Source organism: Nicotiana sylvestris, chromosome 8 (genome assembly GCF_000393655.2).
Source record: "Nicotiana sylvestris chromosome 8, ASM39365v2, whole genome shotgun sequence".
Taxonomy (NCBI): domain Eukaryota; kingdom Viridiplantae; phylum Streptophyta; class Magnoliopsida; order Solanales; family Solanaceae; genus Nicotiana; species Nicotiana sylvestris.
The window spans coordinates 84,850,345-84,864,162 of NC_091064.1; positions in this window are offsets into that span (position 1 = coordinate 84,850,345).

Consider the following 13,818-nt stretch of genomic DNA (forward strand, 5'->3'; position numbering starts at 1 on the left):
CCGAAGTGGAAGTGGGAGCGGATAACTATAGATTTCGTTGTTGAACTCCCACGAACTTAGCAAAATTTTGATATAGTATGGGTGATTGTGGATAGGCTGACCAAGTCAGCTCATTTCCTTCCTGTGATGACTACCTATTCTTCAAATCAGCTGGCTCGAGTTTATATTCGTGAGATGGTCAGGCTTCATGGCGTGCCGGTATCTATCATCTCTGACCAGGGTACACAGTTTACATAATGCTTATGGAGAGTTGTACAACATAAGTTGGGTACTCGAGTGGAGTTGATCATAGCATTTCACCCTCAGATAGACGTGTAGTCCGATCGCACTATTCAGATTCTCAAGGATATTCTCCGTACATGTGTGATGGAGTTTGGAGGTTGTTGGGATCAGTTCTAGCCACTTGCGGAGTTTGCCTACAACAACAATTATCAGTCCAACATTCAGATGGCACTGTATGAGGCTCTGTATTGTAGGCGGTGTTTGTCCCCAGTGTGTTGGTTCGAGCCAGACGAGGCTAGATTATTATGCACAAACCTAGATCAAGATGCTTTGAAGAAGGTTAAGGTAATTCAGGATAGACATCGCATAGCCCAGTCTTGATAGAAGAGATAAGTGGATTGGAGGGTTCGCGAAGTTGCATTTATGGTTGGAGAGCGGGTCTTACTCCAAGTTTCGCCTATGGAATGTGTCATGATGTTCGGGAAGAAGGGAAAGCTGAGCCCAATGATCATTTGTCCATATTAGGTGTTGGGATGAGTTGGAGAGGTTGCTTATTAGCTTGCCTTACCTCCCAGCCTAGCACGAGTTCACCCGATATTTCATGTTTTGATGCTCCGAAGGTATCACGGCGGCCCGTCCCACATGTTGGATTTCAGCTCAGTCTAGTTGGACAAGGATCTATCTTATGTTGAGGAGCCAGTGGCTATCTTTGACAGGCAGTTTTGAAAGCTGAGGTCAAGGAATATTGCATTAATAAAGGTTCAGTAGCGGGGTCAGTCGGTCGAGGAGGCGACTTGGGAGACCGAGTAGGACATACGCAGCTGTTACCCTCATGTTTTCACCACTTCAGGTATGTCGCTATGCTCGCTCGAGGATGAACGATTATTTTAAGAGGGGGAGGATGTATCGACCGGTCGGTCATTTTGAAAGTTAGAGCCCCGACCCCCTATTAACTACTTCCCCCATATCGATTTCTGCTATTGTGACTTCCCGGGAGGTTTCGTTTTGGTTTTTTGAATGTTTTTGGACACATAGTCCCTACATGGGAGTTTAAGTCTTAGAATTTGGACTGTAGTCAGAACTGTGTGAAGACGACTTAGGAATGGAGTTTCGTCGATTCTTTTAGCTTCGTTGGTTGATTTAGGTCTTGGGGGCATGTCTGTATTGTGATTTGGAGGTCCATGGCTCATTTAGGCTTGAAATGGTGAAAGTCGAGTTTTTGGAGTTTTAGATCGGTATTGGAAATTTTTATATCGAGGTCGGATTTCGTTTTCGGAAGTTGGAATATGACTTGTGTGCAAAATTTGGGTTCAATTGGATGTGGTTTGGTTGGTTTCGGCATCGGTTATCGAATTTGGAAGCTTCAAGTTCTTTAAGTTTTAATCGGAGGATGATTTGTGTTTTTAACATTGTTGATGTGATTTGAGGGCTCGACTAACTTCGTATGGTGTTTTAGGATTGGTTGGTTTGTTTGGTTGAGGTCCCTGGGGCCTCGAGTGTGTTTCGAATGCTCAACGGGTTGAAATTGGACATAGGCCAAATTGCTGAGTTGCTGGTTCCTGATGTTTTCGCACCTGCGGAGGGGAGACCGCAGCTGCAGACTCGCAAGTGAAGAATATGAGGCACATAAGCGGAAAGGAGAGGAGCTGCCTGGGGTCGCGGGTGAGAAGAAGGTTCCACATCTGCAATGCCGCACAAGCGCTCAGGACCCGCAGAAGCGGACAAAAGTCCGCAGGTGCACACACGCAAATGAGAACCCTTGATCGCAGAAGCGATCTCTGAGTTTTAAGTCATTTTCATACCTGCGGTGCATTTTCCGCAGGTGCGAACAAAGGTCTACATATGCAGCATAGCTAGGCAGAAAAGAGAGAAAATCCAGGGTTTGATTCATTTCACTATTTTTGGACTTGGGAGCTTGGATAATGGTGATTCTTTGAGGGATTTTCAGAGAGAGCTTTGGGGTAATGATTCCTTACTCGATTTTGGTTATATTTCATTAATCTAGTGTTGTTTTCTTCATTTAATCAAGGAATTTGAGTGAGAAAGTTGGTAAAATGGGGAAAAAGTTCCCCAATCGAATTTCAGAGATTTGAGTGAGATTTAGACATCGAATTTGGCTAATTTTGGTACGAGTGAACTCATGAGTGAATAGGTGTTCATATTAGTTAACTTTTACCCGATTTCGAGACATGGGCTCGGGGAGGCTTTTTGGGTATTTTTCTAATTTCTTACCTTAGCTTTGACTTCGTTGGCTAGATTAGTTTCTTGTAGCTATGTTTACGTTATGTAATTGATATGGCAAGATTTGGGCCATCTGTGGAAAGAGCATTTGTCACGCCCCAAACTTGAAGAGGCATGGCTAGCATCCCGTGCCACACTCGGCTCGAGCATACCATTCTATAACTGTGAACTATGAATGGGTAGTCATCAACTTAGGTCGATGAGGCCATATTCTGAATCATCTGAAAATAACGTCTCTCTCATCTGTGGGGTAAACATACCCAAAAGCTGATATATATAACTTTGCAGGCTGACAAAGCCTCCATGAACATCTACTAATATATAAAATATACAGGACTCATTTACAAGCCTCTTGAGATAACTAAACTATACTATGGTCGGTACAGGGCCTCCACCTACCATCAAACCTGTATATATAAAATAGACTCCAAGGTCTAGACCTGGTAACTCCGAGGAAGTGGAGCTTACCAACCAAGCTGATGTTTTACTCTGTCTGCTGGGAGGGTCTGTCCAACTACCAACGAGGACTTGTAAGCATGAAATGCAGCGTCCCTGGCAAAAGGGATGTCAATAGGAAATAATGTACCTAGTATGTAAGGCAACAAAATAACTGAAAGCTAAAACTGAACTGATAATATAATAACTGGGAGTCAAAGATAATCTGAGGATATGCTACCTGCTGATACTGACTCTCTCAATATAGTAAGTAAAATAGTTGTTCGGTCCTATAAGGCTCGGTATGTGTAACTGCTCTGTCGTAGTAGGCTCGATCATAGGCACTCGGCCATACTAGGATCTGTATCTAGGCCATTCTGGGCTCTCTCATAGGCGTTCGGTATATAACTCACCATCTGATCAGAGGTTGCCCAATAGGGGCCTGCCCATCGAGTATAGCCCGATGGTAGTGAAAATAATTCAATAATGTATATATATAGACTATCTGCTTTCTTTTCTGAAAGAAGACAAAACTTAACTGAATATGAAGTCCAGATGAGGGAGAATGCTATAACTTATGAGACTAGGAAAATGTGCATAAATTCATGAATATGAACGTCTCTTTATGTCTAGTTATCAAACACATGTAGTTACTAGATCATGCCAAAATGAAAGAAAGGTTTAGCCTTAACATACCTTAACTCTGTTGAGTCCTTAATACCTTCCAAGCAATTCTTCAAATAACTCAACTCAATCTACCACATCATAAGGAGATTCAAAATCAGTGTTGAGTAAAGGCTAAGTCCCCAACTTAAACTAGTAGCTTGTTTACGTAAATTTGGGCAGCATCTCCTTTGTAACAAGGCCCTCCTCCAATACCATATACCAAAAAACACCAAAAAAAAACAATAACAACATGTATGCATCATTTTCCAACCTTATCTCCATCACAATATATCAAAAAATAGCCCACACACCCTAATCACTTCATACATAAAATGACAACAAAAGTAGTGTCAAACAACCTAAAAATGTAACGACTAATGACCAGCCCACCATTCCATCATTATGTTGTGGTTATTGACAAATTTTATCATCCAAAACTTCATAAAACATAAGCAAAATAGAAATCCCAAAAGCAACACGAACAACCCACAAAACAGTCCACTACAAGTCGAATAACTCGAACTCACGACTTCCGATCACTGTCCCGTGAGTTCTAACTATTAGGAATTTTTTTTATCAATCTTTCTTGATATTTAAAGCTTAAATAAAGTAATTATAAGCTTTTTTAACTATAAAGTACCTTCCAAAACTTAAACTACAAAGAAAAAGAGAGGCAATATAGTGATACTTACGTCATAGGGATCGTTCTAGTGTTATCGCTTCTTTATTTCGTACCCGGGATGTTAATATTCTTGGATACCCTTGCGAAGGGCTTGGGGATAAGTTTGGGGGTATTATTCTGGTCTTGTTATGTGGAAAAGTTAAGAAAGAGACGACATAAGGCCTATATATATATATATATCCATTTTTGAAAAGTCCAAGAGGTGCTAGCTTGGCACCCTATTATTGGCTCTTCTGCAGACGCTTATATTTTTTAATTTGGGTTTCATATGAGCAAATGGTTAAGAGAATTAGAAACCACATTCCAAGACCTTTAATTCGTTGTATAATATGTCCCAAAAGACCTTATATAATACACGAAATGTATTTCTCAAAAAGTTTTAGTGACGCACCTACTTGTCATCTATGCAGTCTGTGTAGTCTCACAAAACAGCAAATATCTCTCTAATCCAATGTCGTATTGATGAATAGTTTAATGGGTTAGAAAAAAGACTCGTAGATCTTAAATTTTATAGGTAGATCATCCCCTAATTCAAAGTATATTGGGAGAAATGCTCAGCTACATTTGACCTAAATTTTAGCATATTTATGAATGTAACTTGTGATGATCTTTGCCAACTTTTGTTCCACAACTCACTTGACTTCAAAACATAACAGAGGAATATCATAAGAAAAATATAACTCATAACATAACCTTCTTATAATTTTGAGAACCCTAGTCTCACCCCAGAAGTGCATGTTATAATATTCTCAACTTGTTGACTTTCGACGAAACTTATTCTCTTCAATTGGTTTAGCTTCTAAGCTTTCCAACCCTCTTAGTAGTCGTTATTCATGATCTTAAATATTCCTAACCTCAAAGGTAACATGATTAACTTACTTTATATTCTTCCTAATATAATCTTATTTTTGAGCTCACATAAATTAACTTATGACGTACTTTCACGTAGAAAAATAAGGGGTGTAACAGCATTATTATGGATTGATTTGAGCCTGGTTCGAGGTAAGTTTCTTGCCTAACTTTGTATAGGTGTAGCCCCCTTAGAATTTGATATTTTCTTGATATGTGAGTGCTATGTACGTGAGGTGACGAGTACGTACATGGGATAATTGTTGTAAAAACTCGATTTTAATCGAGTAATAACCTATTCTTCATCTTATTTGGGTTATATCAGCATGTGTACTATCCTGTTAGCTTAAAATAGCATGCTTACTTGCCTTACTTTCTTATCTAAACTCTGTGTAGCATGTTTAGTGAAGTTTTATGTTTCTATTTGACTTGTACTTAGTTTAAACTGTAAGATTTTGTGTTGTAGATGTTGTTTCTACTATTTGAGCTGCATATTCACATTGAGACTACGGAACAGTATTTCTAGAGATCCTCTTGAACTGCATATTTACTTTGGGACTATGGAACGGTATTCCGGGAGATCGCCTTGCCCTGCATAATTACTTTGGGACTACAGAACGGTATTTTGGGGCCAACGGGACGGTATCCTAGGAGATTCCCTGTTGTTATCACTGTGTTATGAGTTGTTGTCTTTCAATGATTCTATTCTTGTTAGATTTCCATATTTATTTTTAATATGATGTTTCATCCTGTCTTATTTCTTTATATTTACACAAGTCGGGCCCTGACTTGATCTCGTCACTACTCGACCGAGGTTAGGCATAGCACTTACTGAGAACCATTGTGGTGTACTCATGTCCTTTCCTGCACATGTTTTTCGTGTGTAGATCAAGGTTCATCTTACCAGCTTCATCACTAGTTGCAATCGCGGTTGCTTATTGGAGACTTCAAGGTACATATGCCCGAGCCCGCAGATCCTCGGAGTCCCCCTCTATCCCTCTTGTTCATTTCCCTTATTTTCTGTAGAAATGATGTATAGAACGGTTGAGATTTCTTAGTCGTTTGTGACTTGCGATATTCCGGGTTTTGGGAAAAATGATTATTGTATATGCCGAGTGGTACCGTTTCTCCTTATTACGAATATCGGTTAGTTGTTATCTTTGTGTTTTCATTTAATTTCTGCAATATTAGGCTTACCTAGTCGTAGAGACTAGGCGTCGTCACGACAGTTCATAGAGGGAGAAATTGGGTCGTGACACCTGCTATACAGGTTTCTTCTTCAGAATTATTACCTATGGAAGTCATTGATACATATTATTATTATTATTATTATTATTATTATTATTATTATTATTATTATTATTATTATGGATTGGGTTACGCCTCGCACCAGGCTTTGTAGGCTTTATATTAGCGCTTGGAAAAGATCCGCCTCTCCGGAGTCTGACATAAAAACATGGAGCGCAGGCACTGTGATATATATACACGTGCCTTGGTGAGGGGCTTATGAGCCGACACCCATACAATGTTGAGTGATTTTGTGTGTGTGTGTGTGTGTGCGATGAAGTGGAAAATGAGACAGACAACTTGTGTATGTTGAGGTTGATAGTACCTGGGAATATCACCCTGAAATAATTCACTTGACATGCATATTGACATATAGTCATAGAGATGCATCTTTTTGTATGTTATACGGTATGGTGACATTCATGATTTGACATGTAGGCATTGAGATGTATGTTCCTCATGCTAGATGGTATATGATAATTGATGACTTGACATGCATATTGACATGTAGGCATAGAGATGTACTTCTTCATGCTATCTAATAATGAAATATGTTATCTGTTGTTGGAAGTATGGCAAAAATCAGAATTTTCTAATATACTCATATTTTTTGTGATTTCAGTAAATGGTTTGGATTTTACTGTTATACTTGAAAAGCATGTCTATTTTTCCGTGATTGTAAATGAGCCGAGCATATTATATTTTGAGTTATTACTTGTACTGCTTTCATTATATTGTAACGAGATTTTTTTTGTCTATTTGTGTTGGGCTCTAACCATTTTTTTGAGCTCGTCACTGCTTTTGATATAAGGTTAGATTTGTTACTTAATGAGTACATGTGGTCGGTTGTACTCATAATATACTTATGCATCTTGCAAGCAGATTTTGGAGTTGACGTTGATGTATACGACGGGAGCTGGAAGTGAAGATGTACCTGCATTCCTACTCCAACTACCTCTTGTCCTTGGTAGCTTTAGATTTATAAATCTATTATGTATATTTTCGAACAAATGATGTATTTATTTCATACTATCTTTGTAAACTCTAAATTACACCATATGTTTTCGTACGCAAGAGTATGTCGTAAGTCAATTGATGTAGGCTCAGAAATGAGATCATATTTGAAAGTACATAAACTAAGTTAATCATGTTACCTTAGAGGTTACAAATATTTAAGATCATGAAAAAAAAACAAGTACCAAGGGGGTTGGAAGGCTTAGAAATGAAACGAATTGGAGAAAACATTTTCTAAAGAAAGTCGACAAGTTGGGAATGTTATAACATGTACTTTTGGGGTGAGACTATGGTACTTAACATGATAAGGAGGTTATGTTATGTGTTATTTTTTGACTTTTCATAGTCGTGTATTATGTTTTAAAGTCAAGCGAGTTGTGGAACAAAGTTGGCAAAGGTCATAACAAGTTACATTCATAAATGTGCTAAACATTAGGTCAAATGTAGGTGAGCATTTCGCCCAATGTACTTTAAATTATGGGGCGATTTACCTATCAAATTTAAGATCTACGATTATAGTTTCTCCCGCATTAAACCGATCGTTGATACGACATTAGATAGAGAGATATTTGGATTTTTGCGAGATTATTCAAGCATCTCACATGGGACCCACAAAGTCAATGTAAAACTACAACTTATATTTGACTCAATTATATGTCATTTAAACTCATTTTCCTTGACCAAAACAGTCCCTAAAACCTAATAGATTATCTCCAAAGTTCCCCCACGATCCTAGAGTTAATTAAAAGATAAACCATGCAAGTTTGATGTAAAGAATATCGTGGTTACCCTTAACCCCTTTTCCTTCTCGTTTTGACGACTTAGGAAGTGACTTGGTGTTGAAGTAAGTTAAAGAACAGAGGTTTCTTGGTAAATTTAAGGTAAGTTTCATCATCCATAACCTCATCTTAAGTTGTACAACTGTTGGTTGAATTTTGTTGGAGGATTCTTGAATAAACTAGTAACTATGAAACTTGAAGTTGATTTATGTTGTGTGAGTTGTTATAACATGTTTTACGATACCAACTGGAATTGTAAAGGTATGGATATCATGGTGAGGATGATGGGAAGTGAAGATGAAGATCATTATGCTAGAATGTGTTGAATTCGAATAATGAAAGACCCTATGAAGTAATGCTTTATCGAATAAATGAACTTCCTTATAGAATATGATGTCGATATTGATCTAGATCGTTTGTATGATATAGATTACCATCCGTAATAGGTGCTAGGACTTTTGGAACAATTGTAAATTTGTGGATAAGGTATGTTAAGTATAAAACCTTTCTTCATGTTGGCACGATCCCGTAACTACATGTGTTTGATACCGAGACACAATGAGAAGTTCGTATTCCTAAATTTATGTATATTATCCAAGTCTCATAAGCTACAGTATTCTCCCCTATCGGGACTTTCTATTCATTTAAGAATTTTCTTCTTTAACTCAAGAGAGTATGGGGTCTCTCTCTCTCTCTCTCTCTCTCTCTCTCTATATATATATATATATATATATATATATATATAGTATTAAAATATTTTTACTACCATCGAGCTATAATCGGTGGGCAGGCCCTTAATGGGCAACCTCTGATCAGATGGTAAGTTATATACCGAGCCTACTTTGGTCGAGCGCCTATAACTGAGGCCAAAATGGTTGAGATATAGAGCTTAGTATGCCAGAGTGCCTATGCGTGAGCCTACTACAACAAAGCGGTTACAAGTACCGAGCCTTATAGGGTTGGACAACTATTTTACTTACTATATTGAGATTGTTGAAGCAGCATCAGTAGGTAAGCATATCTTTAGATCATCTTTGACTATCAGTTACTTTCAGTTGTTATATTATTGGTTTAGTTTTAGCTTTCAATTATTAGGTTCCCTTACATACTTGGTACGTTATTTCGTAGTGACGTCCCTTTTGTTGGGGATCACTATTTCATGCCTGCATGTCCCGATAGATAGCTGGATAGACCTCCCCAGTAGAAAGAATCAAACATCAGATTGGTTGGTAAGCTCAACTTCCTCGGAGTTACCGGTTCTATAACTTGGAGTCCATTTTATATATACAGGGTTTATGGTTAGGTTGAGGCCCTTTCCCGACCCTGATATAGTTCAATTATCTTCAGAGGCTTGTAGACGAGTCTTGTCTATTTTGTATATCTGTATTGTGGCCTTGCTAGCCCTATGTATATGTTCAATTTGGTATTGCTGGTTGGATATATTCATGGAGGCCTCATTCAACTGCACAATAATGTATATGAGCTATTGGGTATTTTTCCCCCTCAAATAAGAGAGTCGTCATTTTCAGATGATTCAGAATATGGCCTCATAAGCCTTGATTAGTATTATTGCTTGGCAAGCAGGCCTCATCGGCCTAAGTCAAGGGTTACCCCTCCAGAGTTCATAGTTACAGAGTGGTACGCACGGATCGAGTATGGCAGCGGATACTGGCAATGCCTCCCCGGGTTTGGGGCGTGACAAAAGTGATATTAGAGTAGTTTTGTCCTAGGGAGTCTACAAGCCATGTCTAGTAGAGTCTGGTTTATGGGTTTTTTGTGCACCACACTTATAACTAGGAGGCTATAGTGCATTTTGGACTGTCATTCTTTCTTCTTACTCTAGATCGTACGGTAGAGCTTAGTTGTAAGAATTTAAACTCCTAAATTCTATTTTATTCGTAATACAAAAATACCTACATACAGAAACACATTTTGTAAGAGATTGAATATGGTTATGGGAGAGTTGAGTTAGACGCACTCGATTTTGCATCGTGCTTATGATGAGTAAATGTGAGGTCTTAGCAGATGATGTATGTATTAAGAAGTGTAAGCTTATTTATAAGGAGCCATAAGTCATGAATATCGAATCCACCCATATGGTATAAAGCAATAAGAGAATCGAAAGGTAGATACAAGCTTCAACAAGTAAAATAAGCAAGGTGAATAAGGGTACGTGGTACCTAGTTAGTGACGATTATCAACATCTACAATTCAGGCAGAGATAAGCCTACAGAGTGACTTTTAACATTATCAAAGATATATACAATTGGCCACGCCCATCTCAGTTATGCCCTATGGGAGCTAACAGATATAGTTTAAGAGAATGATGTGATATAAAGATCTAGCTTGGATTAGAATAACCCAAAATGGTTGATAGATTGTTAGCATTAGCTGACATTTCCAAAAGATATTGCGAATATGGTAATATTTCTCCTCGTGAGACACCCAGATTGCAAGGCCGCATAAAAATTTCACCTAAAACCCGGGGTTTCATCGTGCCAAAATAGATTAACAGCGCTTCTTGTGTTGAACACCCAGCTTGCCACGGTACGGACTTTTGGGTTGAACAACGCTTTAAGGAGTTGAAGAATATTTTTGGCAGTGTAGGGTATTTCTGCGGTCCATTCTGTGATCGCAGAACTAATTTGTGGATCACAGATCTGCCTCAGAGTGAAGTAGAAAACTGGGAAAATTTTGGATGATATTTTTGGTCAATTAACTGGCCACATAATAGTTTCACGGTCCGCACATTCATCGTAGATAAAGCATGAGAATTTTCGGAAGGAGGTTCTATGGTCCCTTCTACGATAGCAGAAATGGTCTGCAGACCATAGACCTGTGTTGCATACCTGCTCAGAAAGGTCCAGTTTTGGAGGCCATTATACTGTCCATTTTGCAGACCACATAATTGCATCAGGGCTTCAATTTTTCTAATTTTGTAACCCGACCCTATTTGATATATAGTCGTTGGAGACCATTTGTAAGGTAAAAATCAGATATTTTGAGAGTAGGGAAGTCCTATAGAGTGAGAAGGGGCTCCTAAGCTAATTGTTTACCAATATTGGCTCAAGTCTTAAATAATTCACAAGAAAGAGTCACAAGATCTTCATCCTAGAGGTAAGATTCTACACCCTAACCCTCAATTTCGAGATTAAACTGAAAGTAGGTAATAAGGCAAGCAATTCTTGGGGTAATTAGAGTGTATCTATGCATGCATGAACAATCATGTTTTGGTAAGGTGGTTGAGCCCAAATAGATAGATCTTAGATTATAGAGTGAGGGAAATCCACAATCGGAGAAGCTAGAAAACATAATGCCGACCTACTGTTTGATAAAATTCTCAAATGACCTGGAACCATGAACTCCTTCCTATTTGGTATTTAATTTTGTTATATTTCTAAATAGATCGAAGAAGCTAAGACTTCCGAACATTATAGTAATTTAAGGAAGCTCAAGGCGAGGTATATTGGCTAAACTTCCCTCTTAGAATTAAATCCCACGATGTCCATGTAAGTTCTGAGTTGTTCATTATAAACTTGCTATTCCGAATAAGCTTAGTATCGGAAGTTATACACACACAAAAACACACACACATATACATACACACACATATATATATATATACATATACACACACATATATATATATATATATATATACATATATACATAAATATATATATATATATATATATATATTCAAAATGTGTTCCAAATATTTTATAATATTATGTTGTTCTTCGGGGTCGTGTCAAGGCATGAGTCATGTATTAAAATATTTTGACTTCAAGTCAAGTTCAAATGAAAGATGTTATGTCAAATTGTATAAGAAATCTCCATGTACTTATCACCCTTATATGTTCACTTGTATATTTAAAAGTCTAAATTTTAAAAGCCTTGTTGTTGATTATTCATGATGATATTTGAAAATGAAATGAGGAATCATGAAATATGATGTGCGGCTAACGTAGCAAGAATGATATTGCGTTATGGCCGTTGGTGTCAATGAAATGAATGGTATGTAAAAAATTATAAAATGAGTGGCAAATTCTTTAAATATTAAATGCTTTGGGAGTAGCATTTAGTCACTAAGGAAGGTAGGCCAAAATAACCTAACCACGAAACTACACGTACCGGTGTAGGAGTGAATTGGGGGTAAATCCCCGTGTTAATTTGATGAGGTTGTTTCCCCTTATATGGGACGAGATTGATGTGTTGATATGTTTACCGTTAAATGGGATGCGATTATTGCTAGCGAGATAAGATGTGATGTCGACCCACACGGCATTGTGGTGTGATGGCTTTGCCGATCGGGCCGAGATCAGACGACATACCGTGCACATGGTGATATTGTGAGCGGCTATCTCAGGGTGAGACGGCATAGCTGATCGTGCTGAGATCGTACTCCATGCCAAAAATATGGTGGTGTATCGGTGCTAAAGATCTTCCAACTTAAAAAAAATACTGAAACATACTTGGAATTTACCTTTCCCTTAACTTGACACCTTGATACTATTTGAGTCTCTTATTGATTTCATATTTCCTTCTCCATTACCTGTCACTCGTTCTATTGAGAGGGTGTTTAGTTTTACATATTAGTACTATTCCATATGTACTAACGTCCCTTTTGCCAGGGGCTCTACATCTTTAATGGATGCAGGTGGTTCCATAGTAGGTGATTTTGATCCGTTATAGCAGCACACCCTCTCCTTAGCTGACTTGGTGAGCCCCAGTTCATTTCGGGGTATGGTATCCCCTTTCCTTTGTACATAGCATTTTGAGGTATAACTGGGGCTTTATTACCGGCACTATCGTAGCACTCTTTTGTTTCTATTAGAGGCTCTATAAACATAGTGTGGGTTGTATTTAGTTTTAGGAAAGTTACACTAAAAGTGTTGTAATTGTATCATATGTACCACTTCAACTACGAATGTATAGTGTACCGTTTTGGAGGCTTGTTAATGACGTAACTAATGGAAATGAACTGGCATTTTTCATATGACCTATTACTGTCTAATTAATGAAATGTATATTCTCTTTATTCATGGGCAAATTGGGTAGATGGAATTGTGACGGCGTGCTGGACCTGGGTATCTCAGTTGAGCGTCGATCGCGCTCCCCGAGGTCGGGGCGTGACCAGCTTGTTATCAGAGCCTGGCATTTTAAAGTGTCATAGGATGTCTCAGAGCCATTTCTAGTAGAGTCCTTCTTATCGGTGTGTTGTCGATCACATGTACAATTGGGAGGCTACTTGGGCATTTAGGAATATTACCCTTCTTTGATGTTCTAGTCATGCGATAAAGCTGATTGTAGGATTGTACCTCCTTTAACTCGTGTATTGACCAAGACACAGAGACCCGCAAATTGATGAATAGAATGGAGCGAGAGGGTAGCAATAGGGCCTGGTCAGCAGGCAACTTTAGTGGTACTTCTGGTGGTGATGGAGGCAGGTAAGCATTTAGGGGAGGGTCATTAGGGCCATCTTAGTCTTTGGTTGATGCACATCCATCGGGGCCGAATCAATAGCAGTGGAGTAGTTTTAGACCCAGCCAGAGCTACAGAGGATCCTACCATCAGGGTCGGCCTAGTGGGAAATTTCAGCAACAACGGAGGCCCTCATGTCCTAGGTGTGGGAAGATGCAC